Source organism: Schistocerca serialis, chromosome 6 (assembly GCF_023864345.2).
Source record: "Schistocerca serialis cubense isolate TAMUIC-IGC-003099 chromosome 6, iqSchSeri2.2, whole genome shotgun sequence".
Lineage (NCBI taxonomy): Eukaryota > Metazoa > Arthropoda > Insecta > Orthoptera > Acrididae > Schistocerca > Schistocerca serialis.
The window spans coordinates 700,535,364-700,556,764 of NC_064643.1; positions in this window are offsets into that span (position 1 = coordinate 700,535,364).

Consider the following 21,401-nt stretch of genomic DNA (forward strand, 5'->3'; position numbering starts at 1 on the left):
AGCCGCGTCGAGTCGGTTACGCGTACGCTAGTCCGAATGATATTGTGGACCGTTAATCATCCATTAATTGGGATAACACTTCTGAATTGGAATGTAAACAGTGCAACCTACGATTTCCTTTAATCGTCTCAGAATATAGTTGTTCATACCAGACGTAGAACAAGGTTGTGTTCTGGCGATGAGTGGCTCCCCTGACTCGCTTGCATATTTCGATAGATAATTTCAGGCAAGCCAGCAGCAGAGTGGAGCAGAATAATACGACCGCCGCGGCATTATCAGGTACGTGGTGTGGACAGGGCGCACGGTCAAGAAAAGCAGAAACGACAAACAGTTTAAGCGTTCCCCACCCCCATTTGTACTACCAGGCGTGTTACAGACTGAACAGTAGAGGTGAAAGATTGGATCACCTTTTTAATCTGACAGCTTCGTTCTTGATTACGCATTCTTATTGTTCCGGCTTGGTTGGTTGCTTGGTTGATATAAAAGAGGGGGTTCGTCTTGGTTCTTGTAACTATCGCACAGGGTAATTTCTTTCACCGTGTACAAACTCTAGGGATTGATCGACGAGATGATATGGAACAAAAAAGCTCTAATGAAACAATGTTCGGAAATTCATGGTTTCCTTGCCACAGACCATTTATTCAGTCATACATTGTTACAGAGATTGTGGTGTCATACGTGATGTACCATGCTACAGTTACAGTATGGGTTGAAAATGGTTTCCATGTGCGTCAACGCATGCGTCTATGCTCCTAGGATGTTCTGTCTCACACGTTCACATCGGCCAAGCTGCATCCGAGTAGTGTCAAAGGCAGCATGAATAAGCTGCTCCAATGTCACCAATGAGCTACACGATCAGTGTTACATGCCACCTGCATCCCTTCATATATACCTTCTCCGGTGGCGGGGGTATCTTCCAGCATAATATATGCATGCGTCACATGACCAGTATCGTTCTAACGTTGCTCTAAAAGTGTGATAATCAACGCAAATTGACGTATTGGGCAGCTAGTGCGCCATAGCTGAATCACATTGAACACATCTCGGGCGCTGAGTGGCACCAGATTAACTTCCACTAACCCTAGCTCTTATCTTACAAGTCTGAAGCGCGTAGTGCGTAGACGAGGAATGCCGCATACCTCCGAGAATTTCTCATACCTGTGCCACATAGAATCACTGCTATATTACGTTCGATACGTGGTGTGCTAGTACACTATTATGCAGTTCGCAACAACGTTTTGACTCGCTGGTATATGTACTCCTCGACTCTGGAAGCCAGTAAACATAAAATAATGGAAAATTGTACTGTCGTCTCCCAACCTAACCTACACATTGGTATACGCTAGAGACCAATGTATCACCGCATCGTAGATTCCGTCTTTGAAAATAAATCGTTAACAATATTTGAACACAGACAGTGCATAAGAGCTCTGTACGTGTCAATATAATAAAACTGTAGTAAGTGGCAAAATCTGAAAACGAATAGTGCACCGTGCACACAAATCAAGTAACTCATTATTTTGTCTTCACAACCAAGATTTACATTTCAGACAAAATTATTTCAAACATTGCAGCAGTAAAGGTGCAAACGTGCCATATAAAGCTATAAATATGAACAACGCAAACGTCAAAATGCGCAACAGCAGAATGTGACAGAACAGTCGTCCACAAAATACGATTAATTCGTGTGTTAAACCACATAAACACATATTTAACTAACAATAGCTGTTCATTTGCTACCAAGTATTACCCCCCGCCTCCCCATTGGTAGCCTAGAATGTGACAGAACAGTCGTCCACAAAATACGATTAATTCGTGTGTTAAACCACATAAACACATATTTAACTAACAATAGCTGTTCATTTGCTACCAAGTATTACCCCCCCCCCCCAGATTGGTAGCCCAGAATGTGACAGAACAGTCGTCCACAAAATACGATTAATTCGTGTGTTAAACCACATAAACACATATTTAACTAACAATAGCTGTTCATTTGCTACCAAGTACTACCGTCCCATTGGTAACCTCCAACCTGACACAGAGATGCTTTGCCAACATCCCCTCTATACGGTGAACAAGTATAGTGCATCAATGACCGTTTTTAATGTTTAGCTTACCTCAAACCAGTAATGTTACAGGTATACAGGCGAGATATTCGGCCGCCCTGAACTGGTACGAGGTGAACTGAATTTGTTTTTGCAGCTGAAAGTTAGCGGGGAGCCCCAGGGCCCTGAGCGTTTCACGTTCGGTTCAGCCGGGGATTTACTTTTCTGACGGTCCGAGTAAAAAAGCGGTAAACGAACAGCCAGAAATCGGGAAATCCCAAAGCTGGGATTTTGTATGGCGCATGCCGTTTGTGTGGAACCTCCATCAGAAATCACAGACTGATGGAGAAGCTGAAACATGGCTACTTACAACTATTAGAAATTCTGTAATCAATCACAGTTGCATAATACAGCAAATCTGAATATATCGTAGGTCTCAGAGAAATGAGGCGAATCTAGTGAAACAATAGTATTTTCAATATCTTAAAACCTACAGAAGTTAATGTTTCACGTATTTCACTGTGAATAAATATTTTCACAATGAGCCTTCGAGTTACTAACTATTAAGCGCTTCATGCTTTTACACTATTAATTATACTCCCTATACTGATCTTATATAACTTCTTTGTCAGCTTTTATTTAATGTGATTTCTGTATCACAAATCTCTTTGATGTAAAATCTGTGTAAATATTTTGTTAAAAATTTATGACTGTTTATGTAATTGTAATAAATCTATAGATGTAATATCAAAAGTGATATACTGTAAAAGAATGAAAATTTAAAAACTTCACTTGTAATACTGGTTCATGCATAGAGAAAGTAGGTTCGTAATTATGTAAAACTTGAAGGGTTGTCTCTATGCAACGGAACTAGCTAGACGGGAACAGAAATGGGGGATCTGGTTGTCGAACTGCAAGCCACTTGTTTAGCATGAGTCAGTCGGTGGATAGCAAATAAAGCCTCCGCATCTTGCTAACTGAAAGAGACGATAAGAACTGCAAGATTATATAACATAGCCTGGGATATGGACGTAATTTGGTTTACTATTCATGGCATGCTTTGACTGGCTCTGTACTACGAAAATCTGACGCTAACAAGAGAATTTTCAGAGCTAGTTACACAGCAAGAGCAATGGGTACTTTTGCCGCCTTTTTTGAATAGCCGTCACCTTCATTTCAAATTACCATTTGAGTTCTGTATAACTGCATGGACCAATCATGGAGTATCTTTTTCCATAATAAGTTGGTGTTCTGTAAACTTCGTGCTGAGCACCTGTATTTTATCCTTAATCATTTACCTAGACAGGATCCTGTCCCAAATGCTACGACATTTCCGAGTATCCTGTTTTATTGAACCTAAATCTCATTTCAGTAAATTTTCACTATAGTTAATAAACTTTGTGGAGTAGTAAATTTCGTAAGTATTCAGTCATCATAAGTTTTGAAGCACTCCACATATATTTCTTAAACGATAGTTAAAAGTTTCATCAAAGTGCAATTACTAAGAGAAAATTTATTCAGTTTAAAGATTCTTCTTATTGAAATAAGTGTTTATAGATTGATGTGTTATGTGGTTAACAGTGTTTCAAATATTGTGTTTGACTAAAATATTTAGCTTAGATCCAAGGCTACTGAGAAGCTAGTTGGTATGTCCCCATGCTAATAGTTTAACCATATTTACATTTTATATTACAGTAACAATACTAAAGAAGTACTTATAACCTGTGTATCACAGTAACAAAATAGCTCTTAATATTAAAACAATAATAGATTCAGGTGACACATGCCCTATCTGAGTTAATTAGTACAAGAAAGTGAATGTGCTATGAGATACCAAATAATAATCAGTACAAATGATGCAATTACTTGAAAGCTATTTAAATTGTAGTAATTCCAAAACATTTTACTGACAACAGAACCCCTTGTCCAAGTGAGTACTGCTCGATCATTAGTACTCACCTACCTGTAACTGCCATTAGCTCCTTTAACGTCTGTCAGAACATCGTATCGCCCACCATATCACAGCAACTGAATGCAGAATGAGTACTTTATGTCTTGTCACACCTGTGTAGTTATTTAATGAATATGCTACTGTTTTGCCGATAGCTTTATTAAAATTTCAGTTAAATGTATGTTAAAAATCGTGGTAATTAAAAAGTGGTCAATCACATGTGTTAGCTAACACCACCTTTTGAAAGAGTACCAAAAGCCGCTACTGTCAAGCAGACATAAGTAATTGTCCAAATACTAATTAACAAGAGTTTGTTAAGAACTAACCTTATTTATACTTCTTGTCAATGTTCCAAGTGTGATCGAGTGTTCATAACATTTCTTTATTTAAAAATACTTGTAATAGATTGCTTTAGTGTTTAGAGTGATACGTTAAGTCAAAAATCAGTCTGTAGGACTTAACAACGATGTATTTCTGGTGGGGCTGTCCTTCAGTTAATGGATAAGCAGACAGTGGAGGAACACAGCTGGATTCTAGAGGTGAAAAAAGCACTTTAAATAGAGAAGTTGAAGTCACTTGATGGGGGGGTTCTTGAAGAAGGCAGATCTGCCTCTGGTAACATCTGTTGTTCAGTGCAGTGAACGGGCCGCTAAAATACTTTAACTTTCGATGGGGCTTTAACTATAACGACCTCTGAATGTGCTGCAAAGGAAAACTTTAACCTTTTACGATTGCAATACGGAACTGAGAACAGACGTAGTATGAGATCCTACTCGAAATCTCACGTATCTTAATTTGTAAGACATCGTGGTGATCTCTGAATTATTTTGAGCCTGTGAATATTTCGTGTATTGTGGTCACGAAATGGACAGAGTTCTGGCGAGTCTTTGTTGGCTATGTAGTTTGGCCATGTTGCTACCATTCTCATAAAGCTCTCAAAGCAACGTTATTGAATTTCATACAGTGATTTCCTGTCTGTGTTAGAAGTGGTTATTGTGAGACCATTTCCATTTATTTGAGTTTCACTTTCTTTAATAAACATTGTTAAACTTGATTCTCTGTCGTCTATATCAGTTACAGACTTTGGAATAGAAACCTTTCCTTAATTATTTATTTCCATTATATTTAATTTTTCTGTTTATTTCATTATTTAGCAATTCTAGCCAATGCATACGCTATTTGACTGCAGGAGCAGAGCTTCAGGTTCTTGTTTGCACAAGTTAACTGCTGGGCATGAAAACAGACGAGTGCATTTCGACCCTACGACATTATCGAGCTATTCCTTTTAGAAAGAGCCGTGCATAGCCTGACTACCTAAGGTATGAACAACATCAGGTAAAGTCTCAGTTGGTTTGCTCGTGTGGACTGTTGACAGGGGATATCATTGATCAGCAATATCTCCATTACGTAACGTCGCATATCTCTCATAACATGGTCGACAGTCCGAGAGCAGAAGCTACTAGACCGTTTATGCACTACTTGAAGATGAAATGGGGTTAACAAATTTTTGGATCAGTTGTAAAGCAGAATGGCATTTAATTCAGATTGCGGCTCTGAGCAGTGTCACAAAGATCCCTTGTTGTGAAGTCTTGTGAGTGTAACTTCGCTCATGGATGATGAGAGGCACTACCGTAGAGAAATAAAAGCAACCTTATGCCGCCGGACTGCCCACAACGCACAGTGACAGCGGACCATGTCGCTGCCAGCCCATACAGGAGTAGCAGCGAGGGCACAGTGGCAGAGGATAGGGACTGTTACGATACTAGGTCGCGCCGCCTCCCCTGCAGTTTATGTTTCCCAGCCGGCCGCGCCCCCCGCGGGGCCTGCGACGACTGCTCCGGAGACTACTATTGCGTTCCGCGAGTTGTTGGAATTCCGTTCGGATGCGCGGCCGCCTCCCCCTGGAATCGGCGCTCGCCGTGACGCTGCGAGGCCAGCAGCCAGCCTCTGTTCACTAGCGCCGAGTGCCACTTGTCTGGTGGCCCTCGAGTGCCTGCAGCCTGCCCGCACTGCAGATCGCGCGCCGAGCAAGTGTGCCGCGCCGAAGCAACTGGTAGCGCGTGCCTGCTACTGTGGCTGCGTGTCTGCCTTCAAACGAGCTTGTGACAATGAGATTTACGTAAAATAAAGGCGTACATTTTTAATGAATACCGCAAGATGCCGAAGTACGTGAGCAAATGTATATTTAAAATATTCTTGGATATATTAAAAAATTATGGAAATAATACTCTGACTTTAGCAAACATAAGTCCTTCTTCCTTATCAGCCTAAAATATTTCACTGAAGTTTCACCATCACAGTAGTTTCCTTTATTTTCTGTAAAGCAACAAGTAGAAACTTGTCCAATAATACACTCCTGGAAATTGAAATAAGAACACCGTGAATTCATTGTGCCAGGAAGGGGAAACTTTATTGACACATTCCTGGGGTCAGATACATCACATGATCACACTGACAGAACCACAAGCACATAGACACAGGCAACAGAGCATGCACAATGTCGGCACTAGTACAGTGTATATCCACCTTTCGCAGCAATGCAGGCTGCTATTCTCCCATGGAGACGATCGTAGAGATGCTGGATGTAGTCCTGTGGAACGGCTTGCCATGCCATTTCCACCTGGCGCCTCAGTTGGACCAGCGTTCGTGCTGGACGTGCAGACCGCGTGAGACGACGCGTCATCCAGTCCCAAACATGCTCAATGGGGGACAGATCCGGAGATCTTGCTGGCCAGGGTAGTTGACTTACACCGTCTAGAGCACGTTGGGTGGCACGGGATACATGCGGACGTGCATTGTCCTGTTGGAACAGCAAGTTCCCTTGCCGGTCTAGGAATGGTAGAACGATGGGTTCGATGACGGTTTGGATGTACCGTGCACTATTCAGTGTCCCCTCGACGATCACGGCCAGTGTAGGAGATCGCTCCCCACACCATGATGCCGGGTGTTGGCCCTGTGTGCCTCGGTCGTATGCAGTCCTGATTGTGGCGCTCACCTGCACGGCGCCAAACACGCATACGACCATCATTGGCACCAAGGCAGAAGCGACTCTCATCGCTGAAGACGACACGTCTCCATTCGTCCCTCCATTCACGCCTGTCGCGACACCACTGGAGGCGGGCTGCACGATGTTGGGGCGTGAGCGGAAGACGGCCTAACGGTGTGCGGGACCGTAGCCCAGCTTCATGGAGACGGTTGCGAATGGTCCTCGCCGATACCCCAGGAGCAACAGTGTCCCTAATTTGCTGGGAAGTGGCGGTGCGGTCCCCTACGGCACTGCGTAGGATCCTACGGTCTTGGCGTGCATCCGTGCGTCGCTGCGGTCCAGTCCCTGGTCGACGGGCACGTGCACCTTCCACCGACCACTGGCGACAACATCGATGTACTGTGGAGACCTCACGCCCCACGCCGGCCGAAGTGGCCGTGCGGTTCTAGGCGCTACAGTCTGGAGCCGAGCGACCGCTACGGTCGCAGATTCGAATCCTGCCTTGGGCATGGATGTGTGTGATGTCCTTAGGTTAGTTAGGTTTAATTAGTTCTAAGTTCTAGGCGACTGATGACCTCAGAAGTTAAGTCGCATAGTGCTCAGAGCCATTTGAACCATCTCACGCCCCACGTGTTGAGCAATTCGGTTGTACGTCCACCCGGCCTCCCGCATGCCCACTATACGCCCTCGCTCAAAGTCCGTCAACTGCACATACGGTTCACGTCCACGCTGTCGCGGCATGCTACCAGTGTTAAAGACTGCGATGGAGCTCCGTATGCCAGGTCAAACTGGCTGACACTGACGGCGGCGGTGCACAAATGCTGCGCAGCTAGCGCCATTCGACGGCCAACACCGCGGTTCCTGGTGTGTCCGCTGTGCCGTGCGTGTGATCATTGCTTGTACAGCCCTCTCGCAGTGTCCGGAGCAAGTATGGTGGGTCTGACACACCGGTGTCAATGTGTTCTTTTTTCCATTTCCAGGAGTGTATATAGAGTTCTGGAATTTTGGTAGTTCCATTCTTGACATTAGAAACAAAAGATGTATCAAAGTATCACACATTCATGTTTATATGGCTGTCTGTCATTTGCAGCACAGCTGACATTTTCCTGCAGATGGTCAGTATTACAGACGTCAAAAAAGTTTTTGCATCACCTCGGTTCAGATGGCTCCGGAATCTTTACAGAAAATTGGAAGAATATAAAAATCATTTCCGCAGTTTTTTATGCTCATGAAAACCACACATTGCGTGCGAACCACCATACAGCGAGACCATCAGAGGTGGTGGTCCAGATTTCTGTGCACACCGGTAACTCTAATAGCCAGTAGCGGGTCCTCTTTCATTGATGCAAGCCTGTGTTCGTCGTGGCATACTACCCACAAGTTCATCGAGGTACTGTTGGTCCAGATTGTCTCATTCCTCAACGGCGATTCGGCCTAGAACCATCAGAGTTGTTGCTGGGTCATGTAGTCCATAAACAGCCCTTTTCTGTCTACCCGAGGCATGTTCGATAGGGTTCATGTCTGGAGAATTTGCCGGCCACTCTAGTCGAGCGATGTCATTACCCTGAAGGAAGTTAAGGCCGTGCGGCTCTAGGCGCTACAGTCTGGAGCCGAGTGACCGCTACGGTCCCAGGTTCGAATCCTGCCTCAGGCATGGATATGTGTGATATCCTTAGGTTGGTTAGGTTTAATTAGTTCTAAGTTCTAGGTGACTGATGACCTCAGAAGTTAAGTCGCGTAGTGCTCAGAGCCACTTGAGCCAGCCTGAAGGAAGTCATTCACAAGATATGCACGATGAGGGAGCGAATTGTCGTCCATGAAGACGAATGTTTCGCCGATATGCTGCCGATAAGGTTGCACTATCGGTGGAGCATGGCATTCACGTATCGTACAGCCTTCCGTGACCACCAGCGGCGTACGTCGGCTCCACGTAATGCCATCCCAAAACACCAGGTAACCTACACCCTGCTGCACTCGCTGGACAGTGTGTCTAAGGCGTACAGCCTGACCTTGTTGCCTCCAAAAACGTCTCCGACCATTGTCAGGTTGAAGGCATATGCGACACTCGTTGGTGAAGAGAACGTGATGCCAATCCTGAGCCGTCCATTCTGCATTTTGTTGGACACATCTGTAACGCGCTGCATGGTGTCGTGGTTGCAAAGATGGACTCCGCCATGGACGTCGGGAATGAAGTTGCCCATCGTGCAACGAACGTATTTCTCACAGTTAGAGTCGTAACACGACGTCCTTGGCTGCACGAAAAGCATTATTCAACATGGTGCCGTTGCTGTCAGGGATCCTCCGAGCCATAATCTGTAGGTAGCTGCCACCCACTGCAGTAGTGGTCCTTGGGTGGGCTGCGCGAAGCATGTCATCGACAGTTCCTGTCTCTCTGTACATCCTCCATGTCCGAACTACATCGCTTTGGTTCACTCCAAGACGCCTGGACAATTCCCTTCTTGAGAGCCCTTCCTGGCACAAAGTAACAATGTGGACGCAAACGAACCGCTGTATTGACCGTCTAGGCATGGTCGAACTACAGACAACTCAAGCCGTGTACCTTCTCCCTGGTCGAATTGAAACGTCCCCTTAGAAAAATTAGTGAATTACTGTGCTGATAAACCTCTTACATTATATGATTTTCAAACAGCTGAGCAAAACTGAACGAACTCAGACATTTCGCTCTTTACCTATTCTGATCAACACTAAACTGACACACAATATTTTTAGCGCAACGCAATCTGACTTTCAATAATCTCTACAAAAGAATGGCCCTGACTAACAGTAACCTATACCTTTCATGAATCACCTATCTCACAAAAATCTTCGTAACTCGAACTACTGCAATACAGCGAGCGCCAATACTGCCAACTAAATAAGAGATTCTAACTACTGAAGGCACTAACTACTGATAGGCACATTTAGCAAATGAAAGACTTTGATAGAGAACAAACAATGTATTTACCTTAATAGTGTTCAAAAGTCATAATATATATAGCAGTTCATGACGTCCATTCTTACAAATGTACTGTTTCTGATGGACACACGTCCACATCATCCGCTCTCAAAAATCCGCCATCTCACTTCCCCACATCCACCACTGCTGGCGGCTCACCTCCAACTGCGCAACGCTACGCGCTGTTAACAGCCAGCTGCCCAACACTACAATAGCGACTATTGCAACAATGCCGACCAGCCTCAGACTGCACACAGCACAGTCAGTGATTTTCATACAGAGCGCTACGTGGCGTTACCAATATAAAAACCTAAACAGCCTACTTACATAATGACTGGTACTGATCGGCTGTCTCACCCCCTCCGTCTAATAGGCGTTGCTCATGCATGATTGTTTACATCTTTGGGCGGGTTTAGTGACATCTCTGAACAGGCCAAGGGACTGTGTCTAAGATATAATATCCATCGTCAACTTCTGTCTTCAGGAGTTCTGGGAACCAGATTGACGTAAAACCTTTTTTGATGTGTTTATATTACATGTATAGGCTGATACAGAGAAATGCAGAATCTAAAAAATTAATTATTTTTATGCCATGAAATTCAAAAATATGCGAAATAAATTTATTTTGTGAATATGACATCTTGCAGGAGAGCTCCATATTTTACGCAAACATTCTTATATGCTCTTAGAGAAGGTGTGAATTAGTTGACCTAATCTTTCAACAGTAATTTCGGCAATTGGTTCTGAAGCCTTAGCTGTCAATTCTCCTGTTGTAGCTGGTCGACTACGATACGATTTGCTTTTAAGGTGACCTCACAAGTATATGTTGCACACTGACGGATCAGGGGATCTGGGAGGACAAGGAATGTCACAATTTCTCGCATTTGTACTGCTGCTGGATAGCTGGCGTAGAGCAGCCATCGATATTTGTGCTGTGTGTGACGTTGAGCCGTTCTGTTCGAAACAGCTATTGTCAGTTGTAAATGGAAATGTCTGTAGCTTTTTCGCAACATGGTATTCGAGAATGGTGATGTACCGATTCGATGTAACAGCAGCCGATGAGTGAACTCCTACACTAGAACTTCAGACTATTGATGTAACTATACCACAGCCGAAGCTAGCGCAGTCGAATTATCGCAGTACTGCACTCTATACATATACAAAGGTGATTCAGCTAACCCCACCTGTGGTTTTATGCAAGCTGCTACATCTTGAAAAACCACGCGTTAGATCTTCCCCCATCCCCTTCAACCGCACCTAGAGACAAATTGGTCAGTTCAAGATCCACCTTAAGCAGTGAAGAGGTGGGCCATTAAAAATAAAACACGAAGTAAAAAAAGGGGGAATTTATTAGGCCATTTGGTGACACGGCACACCACACAATAGCTATGTTGCTGCACAATGGACGCAATTAGGCTTGGTTTTCTTGTATTCAATAACGAAAATTTTGTTTATTAACAAATCCATTATGACGGAAATGGTTTAGTGCGACATCTACAGATCGTTAACAAGCTCAGTAAGGCCGTTTATTTTTCAAGCATTCGTTCACAGAACAGTTGCATGAGGTGATCCTTGGGCTATATTCCTGGACAATCTCTAACTTTTATAGATGGTAAGTACCAATAGTATTCGAACACTTGAACTGTACAACTGTAAAGATGATGGGTGGCGACTATTTGAACAATATGGATTTCTAATGCAGTCGAAAATCTTCGATATTGCCTGATGTAGAAATAGTTCGCATGCGACCCAGGGGTTTCTTTTCCGCTGCAAATCCTGTTCCTTGAAAATTACGTGTGCAACTGTTAATTGCATTTGATAATGGGACATTATCCTCAGTTTTTAAATCGAATTGATGATGAAACTCTCTACGTGCAGCCTCCAGACGGTATTACATCACTAAAATTATTTCACGGCAAAAGTAAATGGCGCAACACCCAAGTACACAAGATGGGGTGAACTGCTTTATATATATTTTACTCAGCGTTAACAATTGTCCAGCACTATCCGTTACCCTGTATCACCATGTATGTACTGAAATATTAGGACTACAATTAAACTATTGTTTTCTTTTTTCACTTTAATAATGTAAGACAACGGTCTTCCGTTAGCAAATCGGAAAGAAGCAATAATTTCATTTTAAGCCTAAACTTTCTTTTAATGTATAGAGGATAATACTGAGAAATCCAGACCAACTGCAGATGAGCAAATGTAAAAAAAAAAAAAAAAAAAATATCGTATCTATTGCAAATAACAGAGAGCCACATGAAAACGAATATGCAGCCCTGCAGCAAATATCTGGTTAATAATGCCAAGAACGTAAATACCGCAATTACAGAACTGTGTTTGTCAATATGCTAAGTTTTAGACGTTATTCAATAGAAAGCAAGTGAACACACCGACGATGTTGAAAATCCGCCAGAAATTGTTTGGGTGATAAAGAAGAAGAATTTGCGTTTGATCAAGGTAGAAATATATTTCTGTAAAGGAAGCACGGATCAAATGTTAGCTTGAAGCCCTTTCGATGTATTGCTGCGACTGGCTTTTGTACCTTAATGCACAGCGCGCTTGCTTATGGGACACGGAATTGAGGCAGACACCGAGCGAATCTGCGCTATGGATTAACGGGCGTTGATATAGTACACCGGCCACTCTTAACTGTGGTTCGTAGGCGGTTTCGGACGTTCATTTGGGCAAATGCTGGACTGGTCCAGTTTTCTACCTTAGAAAATACGACAAAGAAAAAGTTAAAATACTGTAAGATGCAGAATAAAGTCGACACGATTCATGAACTCTCCACCACTATGTTAACTAAAGACAGTTGCGACAGAAAGGCACGCGACATGAATTTAAAATAAACTATAATTACAAAACAGAGCGAAGGTTTAATATAGCTACGTCTGTAGGTAAGCTTGGGTCTAGTAACGACTTTAAGCAACCTTTCCAACAGACAGAAGAAACGTGCGACAAGACTGCCAAGTTACGGTCATAATGAGCAGGTTGGCCTGGTGCATGGACCACCACCAGATGGAGAATGTGTATCGCTAAATACACTTTGGTGAAAAAATTCATGTGGTACTTCTTATGTCCGGCGTAATGCAGCAACTCCATGTGCCATGGACTCAACACGTCGTTGGAAGACCCCTGCAGAAATATAGGGCCATGCTCCATCTACTGCCATCCATAATCACGGAAGTGTTGCCGGTGCAGGATTTTGTACACGAACTGACCTCTCTATTATGTATCAATAATGTTCGTTGGGATTCATGTCACGCGATCTGGGTGGCCGATTATTCGTTCGAAATTTCCAGCATATTCTTCAAACTAATCGCGAACAGCTGTTGCCCGGTGACCTGGCGCAATGTCATCCATAAAAGGATGTCGGTGAATGGCTGTAAGCGCTCCCCAGCTAGATGAACATAACAATTTCCAGCCAATTGTCGGTTCAGTCGAACCACAGTACACAGTCCATTACTTTAGACTCAGTTCACACCATTATCGAGCCACTACTAGCGTGCACAGTAAGTTGTTGATAACGCAGCGTTGATGTTACGACTCATTAGAGTATTTCAACAACATATGTAAACCACATATTGTTATATTCCTAGTAACAAAATAGATGTACCGCTTACGATTTGACGATATGAAATCAGATCCTGACATAGATTCATCCACCATATCCAATGAGTTTATCAAGTGAGGTTTCTAACAAGGGAACCTCCCCATCGCACCCCCTTCAGATTTAGTTATAACTTGGCACAGTGGATAGGCCTTGATAAACTGAACACAGATCAATTGAGAAAACAGGAAGAAGTTGTGTGGAACTATGAAAAAATAAGCAAAATATACAAACTGAGTACTCCATAGGCCACATATGCAACATCATGTCAATCTGAGCTCAGGAGTGCCGTGGTCCCGTGGTAGCGTGAGCAGCTGCAGAACGAGAGGTCCTTGGTTCAAGTCTTCCCTCGAGTGAATATTTTACTTTCTTTATTTTTGCATAATTATTATCTGTCCGTTCGTTCATTGACCTCTCTGTTCACTGTAATAAGTTTAGTGTGTGTGTGTTTTGCGACCGCGTCGCAAAACCGTGCGATTATTAAACGAAAGGACGTGCCTTTCCAATGGAAACAGAAAACATTTGATCGCAAGGTCATAGGTCAACCGATTCCTCTACAGGAAAACACATCTGATATATTCTATACGAAACTGGTGTGCGTCACATGACAGGAATATGTTGTCGACCCACCTAACTTGTACACTTGGCGAATGGGGAAAAAGATTCTTCTACCTTGCCCGATTTAGGTTTTCTTGTGGATGTGATAATCACTCCCAAAAAAGTGATGAAAACATAAGAGTTTGTCACACAAACTGAAAATAAAAAATTGAACTTTTTACTCGATGGAAGATTTGAACCAAGGACCTTTCATTCCGCAGCTGCTCACGTTACCACGAGACCACAGCGCTCCTGCGTCCCCAGTGTCCTTGATGTTCCATATCTTTCCATGAACTACTCAGTTTTTATATTTTGCTTATTTTTTCACAGTTCCACACAACTTCTTCCTGTTTTCTCAATTGATCTGTGTTCAGTTTTTCAAGGCCTATCCACTGTGCCAACTTATAACTAAATCTGAGGGGGGTGCGATGGGGAGGTTCCCTTGTAAGTGGTAAAGCATTGGGTGCTACAATCCGACTGAAATTACTTGATGGTTGACATTTCTTGCGTTGGAGCTGATTACCTCCAGACAGGGCTTGTAATATCTCGCCGTTTCCGTACTGCCACAACAACTGGTCACGTTAATTACAATTCCTCGTCGGGGTTTCTTTCTTGTATACCGAATCCTAGGTCTGGCCCTTTTATTTCGGACTTCATCACACGTGATAACCACACGAAAATTAACGCACATAACGAAATACACACGTATGGGAACGCAGTCTTTCTCGGCGACTTTCGACGATAAAGTCTTCTTGGTTTATCAGCGGAATCAAGACGTCGCTCTGCCTCAGAAAGATGCCTTGACTCGGCTGAAAATACGAGAAGTCACGAAATAAAACCGTTTCAAACACAACACTAACTAAACGCGACGGTATCCTGTACAAATCGCAATTAAGTGTCTCATATAGAGTTATTATAATAACTAGATAAGAGTTGCACGACATTGCGTGAAGTCGTATAGTTGAAGGCTGCAGTTCATCGTTGCAATTGGGTCACAAGAGCCATAAAAACAATATAATTACGTAATGCAGTGTGATGGAGTAGCTCACTGGTTAGCGTATAAAACTGATCAATGGAAGTTCGTAGGTTTGAATCTCGTCAAATATAGTGACTTTTTTATTTTTAAATCTAATCAAAATTCTCTGATGTCTTAACAGATGTTCTGTCCCTTCTCCTTGTGTGTTTTTCACATATTCCTTTCCTCTCAATTATTGCGCAGAACCTTATCAGTCCACCTAATTTTCAACATTCGTCTGTAGCACCACACGTCAAATGCTTCGACTGTCTTTCCCACAGTCGATGTTTCACTACCATGCAATGCTGTGATCCAAAGGAACATTCTCAGAAATTTCTTCCTCAAATTAAGGCCAATGTTTGATACTAGTAGACTTGTCTCGGCCAGTACTAGTCTGCTTCTGATGTCCCCCTCGCTCCTGCCTAGATAGCAGAATTCCTTAACTTCATCTGCTTCGTGACCATTGATCCTGATGCTAAGTTTTTCGCTGTTGGCATATGTGCTATTTCTCAATACTTTCGTCTTTCTTCGATTTACTCTCAGTCCGTATTCCTTAGACTGTTCATTCCATTCAGCAGATGACGTACTTTTTCTTCACTTTTACTCAGGGTAGCAATGTCATCAGCTAGTATATACCCTATTATGAGTATGTAACACAGATTTCTGGTAGGGTAAAGTGCTGTATCTTCTCTCCCTCCCGTCAACGCTCATGGTAGGCGGGTATGAGTACCAAAAGTTTTACTAAAGTAGATCGAAGTGGTTAAAATTTTGAAATGACAGTCAGAAGAAACAGAAATGTCTGTCCTGCAATTTTGAATTAGATTGTCCTTATCCTAGGTTGGCTCCTTGGAAGTGGCCTGCTTGGTATTCGTGCTTCACCTTTCTCCAGTCGCAGAAGAACTACGTTTCTAATGATCTCGCTCTCCACGAGCCTTTACATTAGCCCCATTATTTAGGTTGGGCTGGTTCCTTTGAAATGGCCTGCGTGGTATTCTCGCTTCATCCTTCTTCCATTGGTTCAAATGGTTCAAATTGCTCTGAGCACTATGGAACTTAACATCTGAGGTCATCAGCCCCTAGAACTTAGAACTACTTAAACCTAACTAACCCACGGACATCACACACATCCATGCCCGAGGCAGGATTCAAACCTGCGACCGTAGCGGTCACACGGTTCAAGACTGAAGCGCCTAGAACCGCACGGCCACACCGGCTGGGTCCTTCTTCCATTCTACAAGAACTACGTTTCTAATGAACTCGCTCCCGTCGAGACTTTATATTAGCGTCCGCCATTCCTGTATGTTAATACTTCGCTCCTATTAGATACATTCGGGACTACACTTCATCTCCACAAGTCGCGCGGCGGTGTTTCGAGGCTCTCCGGCCTTGTTGTGCTGCAGGCAGGGACGACGCGACACGACACACGCGCGCTCGCACCCTGCCCTCCTTTCCGGACCCGCAGATGCAACACATCACCGCCCGCCCCGGCGACACAAACACTTCGCCAGGCTTCTCGCAGAACAAACACACACCAACAAACGCAGTGAGAGAGCTCCGGGCCGCGGCGGGATTGAATTATGCCTCTGTTTGACAAGGTGGCAATTCTCTCGCGCTAAACATGTTTACGCTGCCGCCGGCGGGCGGCGGCCGCCGCAAAACAAACACGTTTTATATTTGTTGGCTAGTGGGTGGCAGGCCTGGCGCCCGGGACTTCCCTCGCCTGGGGGATAAATCAAAAGCCGGCGGCAGCGGCGACGCCTCGTCGCATACATGATGCCCAGGAAAGGCCACCGCGTCCTCGCTCACACGCTTCTGCGAGCCAAAGACTGCTCGGTACACAAACTACAGAATTTCGGTGTTCACCTCTACAAGGCCCGGCACCACATCGTACCGTTAGCGTTTTGTGTTAATGTGGTCAATCCACGGATACTTTCAACGTAACTCTGTGACAGACTAAATAGTGTACCGAACCGGGACTCGAACCTGGTATACATCTAAATCTACATCCACACTCCGCAAGCCACCTGACGGTGTGTGGCGGAGGGTACGTTGAGTACCTCCATCGGTTCTCCCTTCTATTCGAGTCTCTTATTCTTCGTGGCAAGAAAGACAGTCGGTATGCCTCTGTGTGGGCTCTAATCTCTCTGATTTTATCCTCGTGGTCTCTTCGCAAGATATACGCCGGAGGGAGTAATATACTGCTTGACTCCTCGGTGAAGGTATGTTCTCGAAACTTCAACAAAATCCCGTACCGAGCTACTGAACATCTCTCTTGCAGTCTTCCACTGGAGTTTATATATCATCTCTGTAACGCTTTCGTGATTACTAAATGATCCTGTAACGAAGCGCGCTGCTCTCCGCTGGATCTTCTGTATCTCTTCTATCAACCCAACCTGGTACCGATCCCACACCGATGAGCAGTATCCCAGCAGTGGGCGAACAAGTGTACTGTAACCTATTTCCTTTGTTTTCGGATTGCATTTACTTAGAATTATTACAATGAATCTCTGCCTGGCATATGCTTTACTGACGATTAGTTTTATATGATCATTCCATTTTAGATCACTCCTAATGCCTACTCCCACGTAATTTATGGAATTAACTGCTTCCAGTTGCTGACCTGCTATATTGTAGCTAAATGATAAGGGATCTTTCTTTCTATGTATTCGCAGCACATTACACTTGTTTGCATTGAGATTCAATTGCCATTCCCCGCACCATGCGTCAGTTCGTTGCAGATCCTCCTGCATTTCAGTACCATTTTCCATTGTTACAGCCTTTCGATATACCACATCACCATCCCCAAAAAGCCTCAAGGAACTTCCGATGTAATCCACAAGGTCGTTTACATACACTGTGAATAGCAACGGTCCTACGAAACTCCCCTGTGGCACACATGAAATCACTCTTACTTCGGAAGACTTCTTTCCATTGAGAATGACATGCTGCGGTCTGTTATCTAGGAACTCTTTAATCCAATAACACATTTGGTCTGATAGTCCATATGCTCTTACTTTGTTCATTAAACGACTGTGGGGAACTGTATCGAACGCCTTGTGGAAGGGCCGGCCGCAGTGGCCGTACGGTTCTAGGCGCTTCAGTCCGGAACCGCGGGACTGCTACGGTCGCAAGTTCGAATCCTGCATCGGGCATGGATGTGTGTGATGTCCTTAGGTTAGTTAGGTTTAAGTAGTTCTAAGTTCTAGGGGACTGATGACCTAAGATGTTAAGTCCCATAGTGCTCAGAGCCATTTGAACCATTTGAACCTTGCGGAAGTCAAGAAACAAGGCCTCTACCTGGGAACCCGTGTCTATGGCCATCTGAGTCTAGTGGACGAATAGCGCGAGCTGGGTTTCACACGATCGTCTTTTTCGAAACCCATGCTGATTCCTACAGAGTAGGAAGTCATTATACTCCAATATAATACGTGTTCCAAAATTCTACAACTGGTAAACGTTAGAGATATAGGTCCATAGTTCTGCACATCTGTTCGACGTCGCTTCTTGAAAACGGGGATGACCTGTGCCCTTTCCCAATCCAACGATACACCGCTGCAAGAAGGGGGGCAAGTTCCTTCGCGTACTCTGTGTAAAATCGAACTGGTATCCCATCAGGTCCAGAGGCCTTTCCTCTTTTGAGCGATTTCAATTATTTTTCTATTCCTCTGTCATCTATTTCGACATCTACCATTTTGTCATCTGTGCCACAGTCTGGAGAATGAACTAGAGTGCAGTCTTCCTCTGTGACACAGCTTTGTAAAAAGACATTTAGTATTTCGGCCTTTAGTCTGTCATCCTCTGTTTCAGTACCATTTTGGTCACAGAGTGTCTGGGCATTTTGATTTGACCCACCTACCGCTTTCACATAAGACCAAAATTTCTTAGGATTTTCTGCCAAGTCAGTACATAGAGCTTTACTTTCGAATTCGTTGAACGCCTCTCACATAGCCCTCCTGACACTACATTTCCTTGGCAGTCACAGGGAATGGTTGCCGATAACGCCATCAGAACCCCAGAAACACAGGGAAAGCCTACCGGAAATGGCTACTCATTCTACGTGGCTTACGAACACAGCATGCGGCCCGCGCAGGATGGTGACTGACTCATCTACTGCTTTCAAAGTATTCCCCACGTTTATGTGTGTTTATTCGTCCTGTCAAAGTCTGTAACACCTTGCGAAATCAATATTCTGGTACAGACTATCTTTCCACTACGATTGGATTCAGAACTCCCACAAGAATGAATAATAATGAAAGCTGACATTCGAACGAACAATTTTCAAACGTACAAACAGTGAAATATTTAAGAGTATAAGAAACGGGTAGGGTTCTAGTGATCATATACAGATATGCTTGTTTTCCATGCTTGAAGACGTCTTATTCATAGCAGGCAGAATAATTTTAACACGCTGTTACTCAGGTCTCAGGAAGTATCTGATGCATCTGAAATGCATCATTAGAGCGTCACAAGATCTAAAGATTAAATTTGCAGGCTAGGTGAGCTTTCTTGTTGACGATGCAATAGGAAGGCTGGAACGCCAGAACACTGTAGCGAAATGTATGAAACCTGCAGAGGATTCACGTTTATTCCAAGGCCAGGCAGATGAATCACAATGTAAATAAATATAACGTACTGCTCACAAGCGTATATAAAGTGCACGTTCCAGGTACACTAATGAGACCACCGTCTATTTTTGATGTCAACGTGTAACAATCACTCACAGAGGGCAGGTGGCAGCACTAGCACTACAGGGCATAAAAAGTGTGTATTTGTGTGGGGGGAGGGGAAGGGACAGGACAAGGGAAACAGTGCAGTTGTTGTCGGAATGCGGATCCGGAGTGATTTATCTGACGTCCAAAAGGGCATTATCATTGTCTTTAGGGGCAAGGGTGGAAGCATTAGCGCAACGCTTAAGTTTCTAAACGTTTTGCGTGCCGCCGTGCTGAATGTGTACCGAAACATACAGGGGATAGGCAAAATAATGTGAACAGTGGTAGCAATGGGACGGTTGTGTTTGACGGTCAAGAACGCAGGAAAGGCACGTGTCGCGCTGGACTGTGCGTGTTCAGTACTGACTAGGTATCAGTGCAGGTTGTTTACGAGTAGTGCACACTTCGTATTTGCATTCAGAGGCCGAGGTCGACGTGCAATGAAAAGACCTAACAGAGTTCGAAAGAGGGCACATTATGGTGGACCGATCAGCTGGAGTATCAGTAATCAAGACAGCCAACTTGTTGTATGTTTCAAGAGCAACAGTTTCAACAATCATGACAACCTACACAAAACGTGGAAAGACATAATCGCGTACACGTAATAGTGGGCGCAAATCAAATCTAAATGACAGAGATCGTCGTACGCTAACACGAATTGTCAAAACGACTCAAAACTACGGCGACTAAAGTGACTGCAAAGCTCAATATCCATCATTGAAACCCCGTATCTATCGACACTGCCCACCGAGATCTCCATAAAGCGAATATTCACAGACGAGCTGCTATGCCGAAACCATTAGCGACGACAACCAACGCAAAGAAGCGAAAAACATGATTTCAGGAGCATAAATCCTATACGGCTGATCAGTGAAAAACGTTATATGGTCCGACGAATCAACTCTTTCGTTATTTCCAACATCGGGACGGTTTTTGTCTGGAGAACGCCAAAAGAGGCCTACAGTCCTGATTGATTGATTTCAACTGTAAGCATGGTGGTGAAGCGTGATGGTGTGGGCAGCCATATCATGGTATTCTCCTGGACCCATCAGTACCCTAAAACGCCATGTTTGAGCCAACTCTAATGTGAACATTTTACGTGATCAGGTGCACTCCATGATTCAAATGTTGTTACCCAACAATTATGCCATATTTCAGGACGATAATGCACCCATTTATACATGTAGGACAGTACAATCGCGGCGTGAGGAGCATGCAACTGAAATGCAGCGTCTTTGCTGGCCAGCACAGTTCCCTGACTTGAACATTATCGAACCCTTGTGGGCGGTATTGTAGCGCAGACTCCGGAACAGATTTTCGCCTCTCTTGTCACTACAGAACTTAGAAGAAGTCCTGATCGAAGAGTGGCATAACATCCCAATGGAGATTATACAATCATTATATGCCAGTATTCCAAGAAGTATCGCAGCTTTATTAAGGAAAAATAGGGGTCGAACCCCTTATTAACGAACCATTCCCACGTAAATACAGTTGTTCACACTATTTTGTCTATACCCTGTATA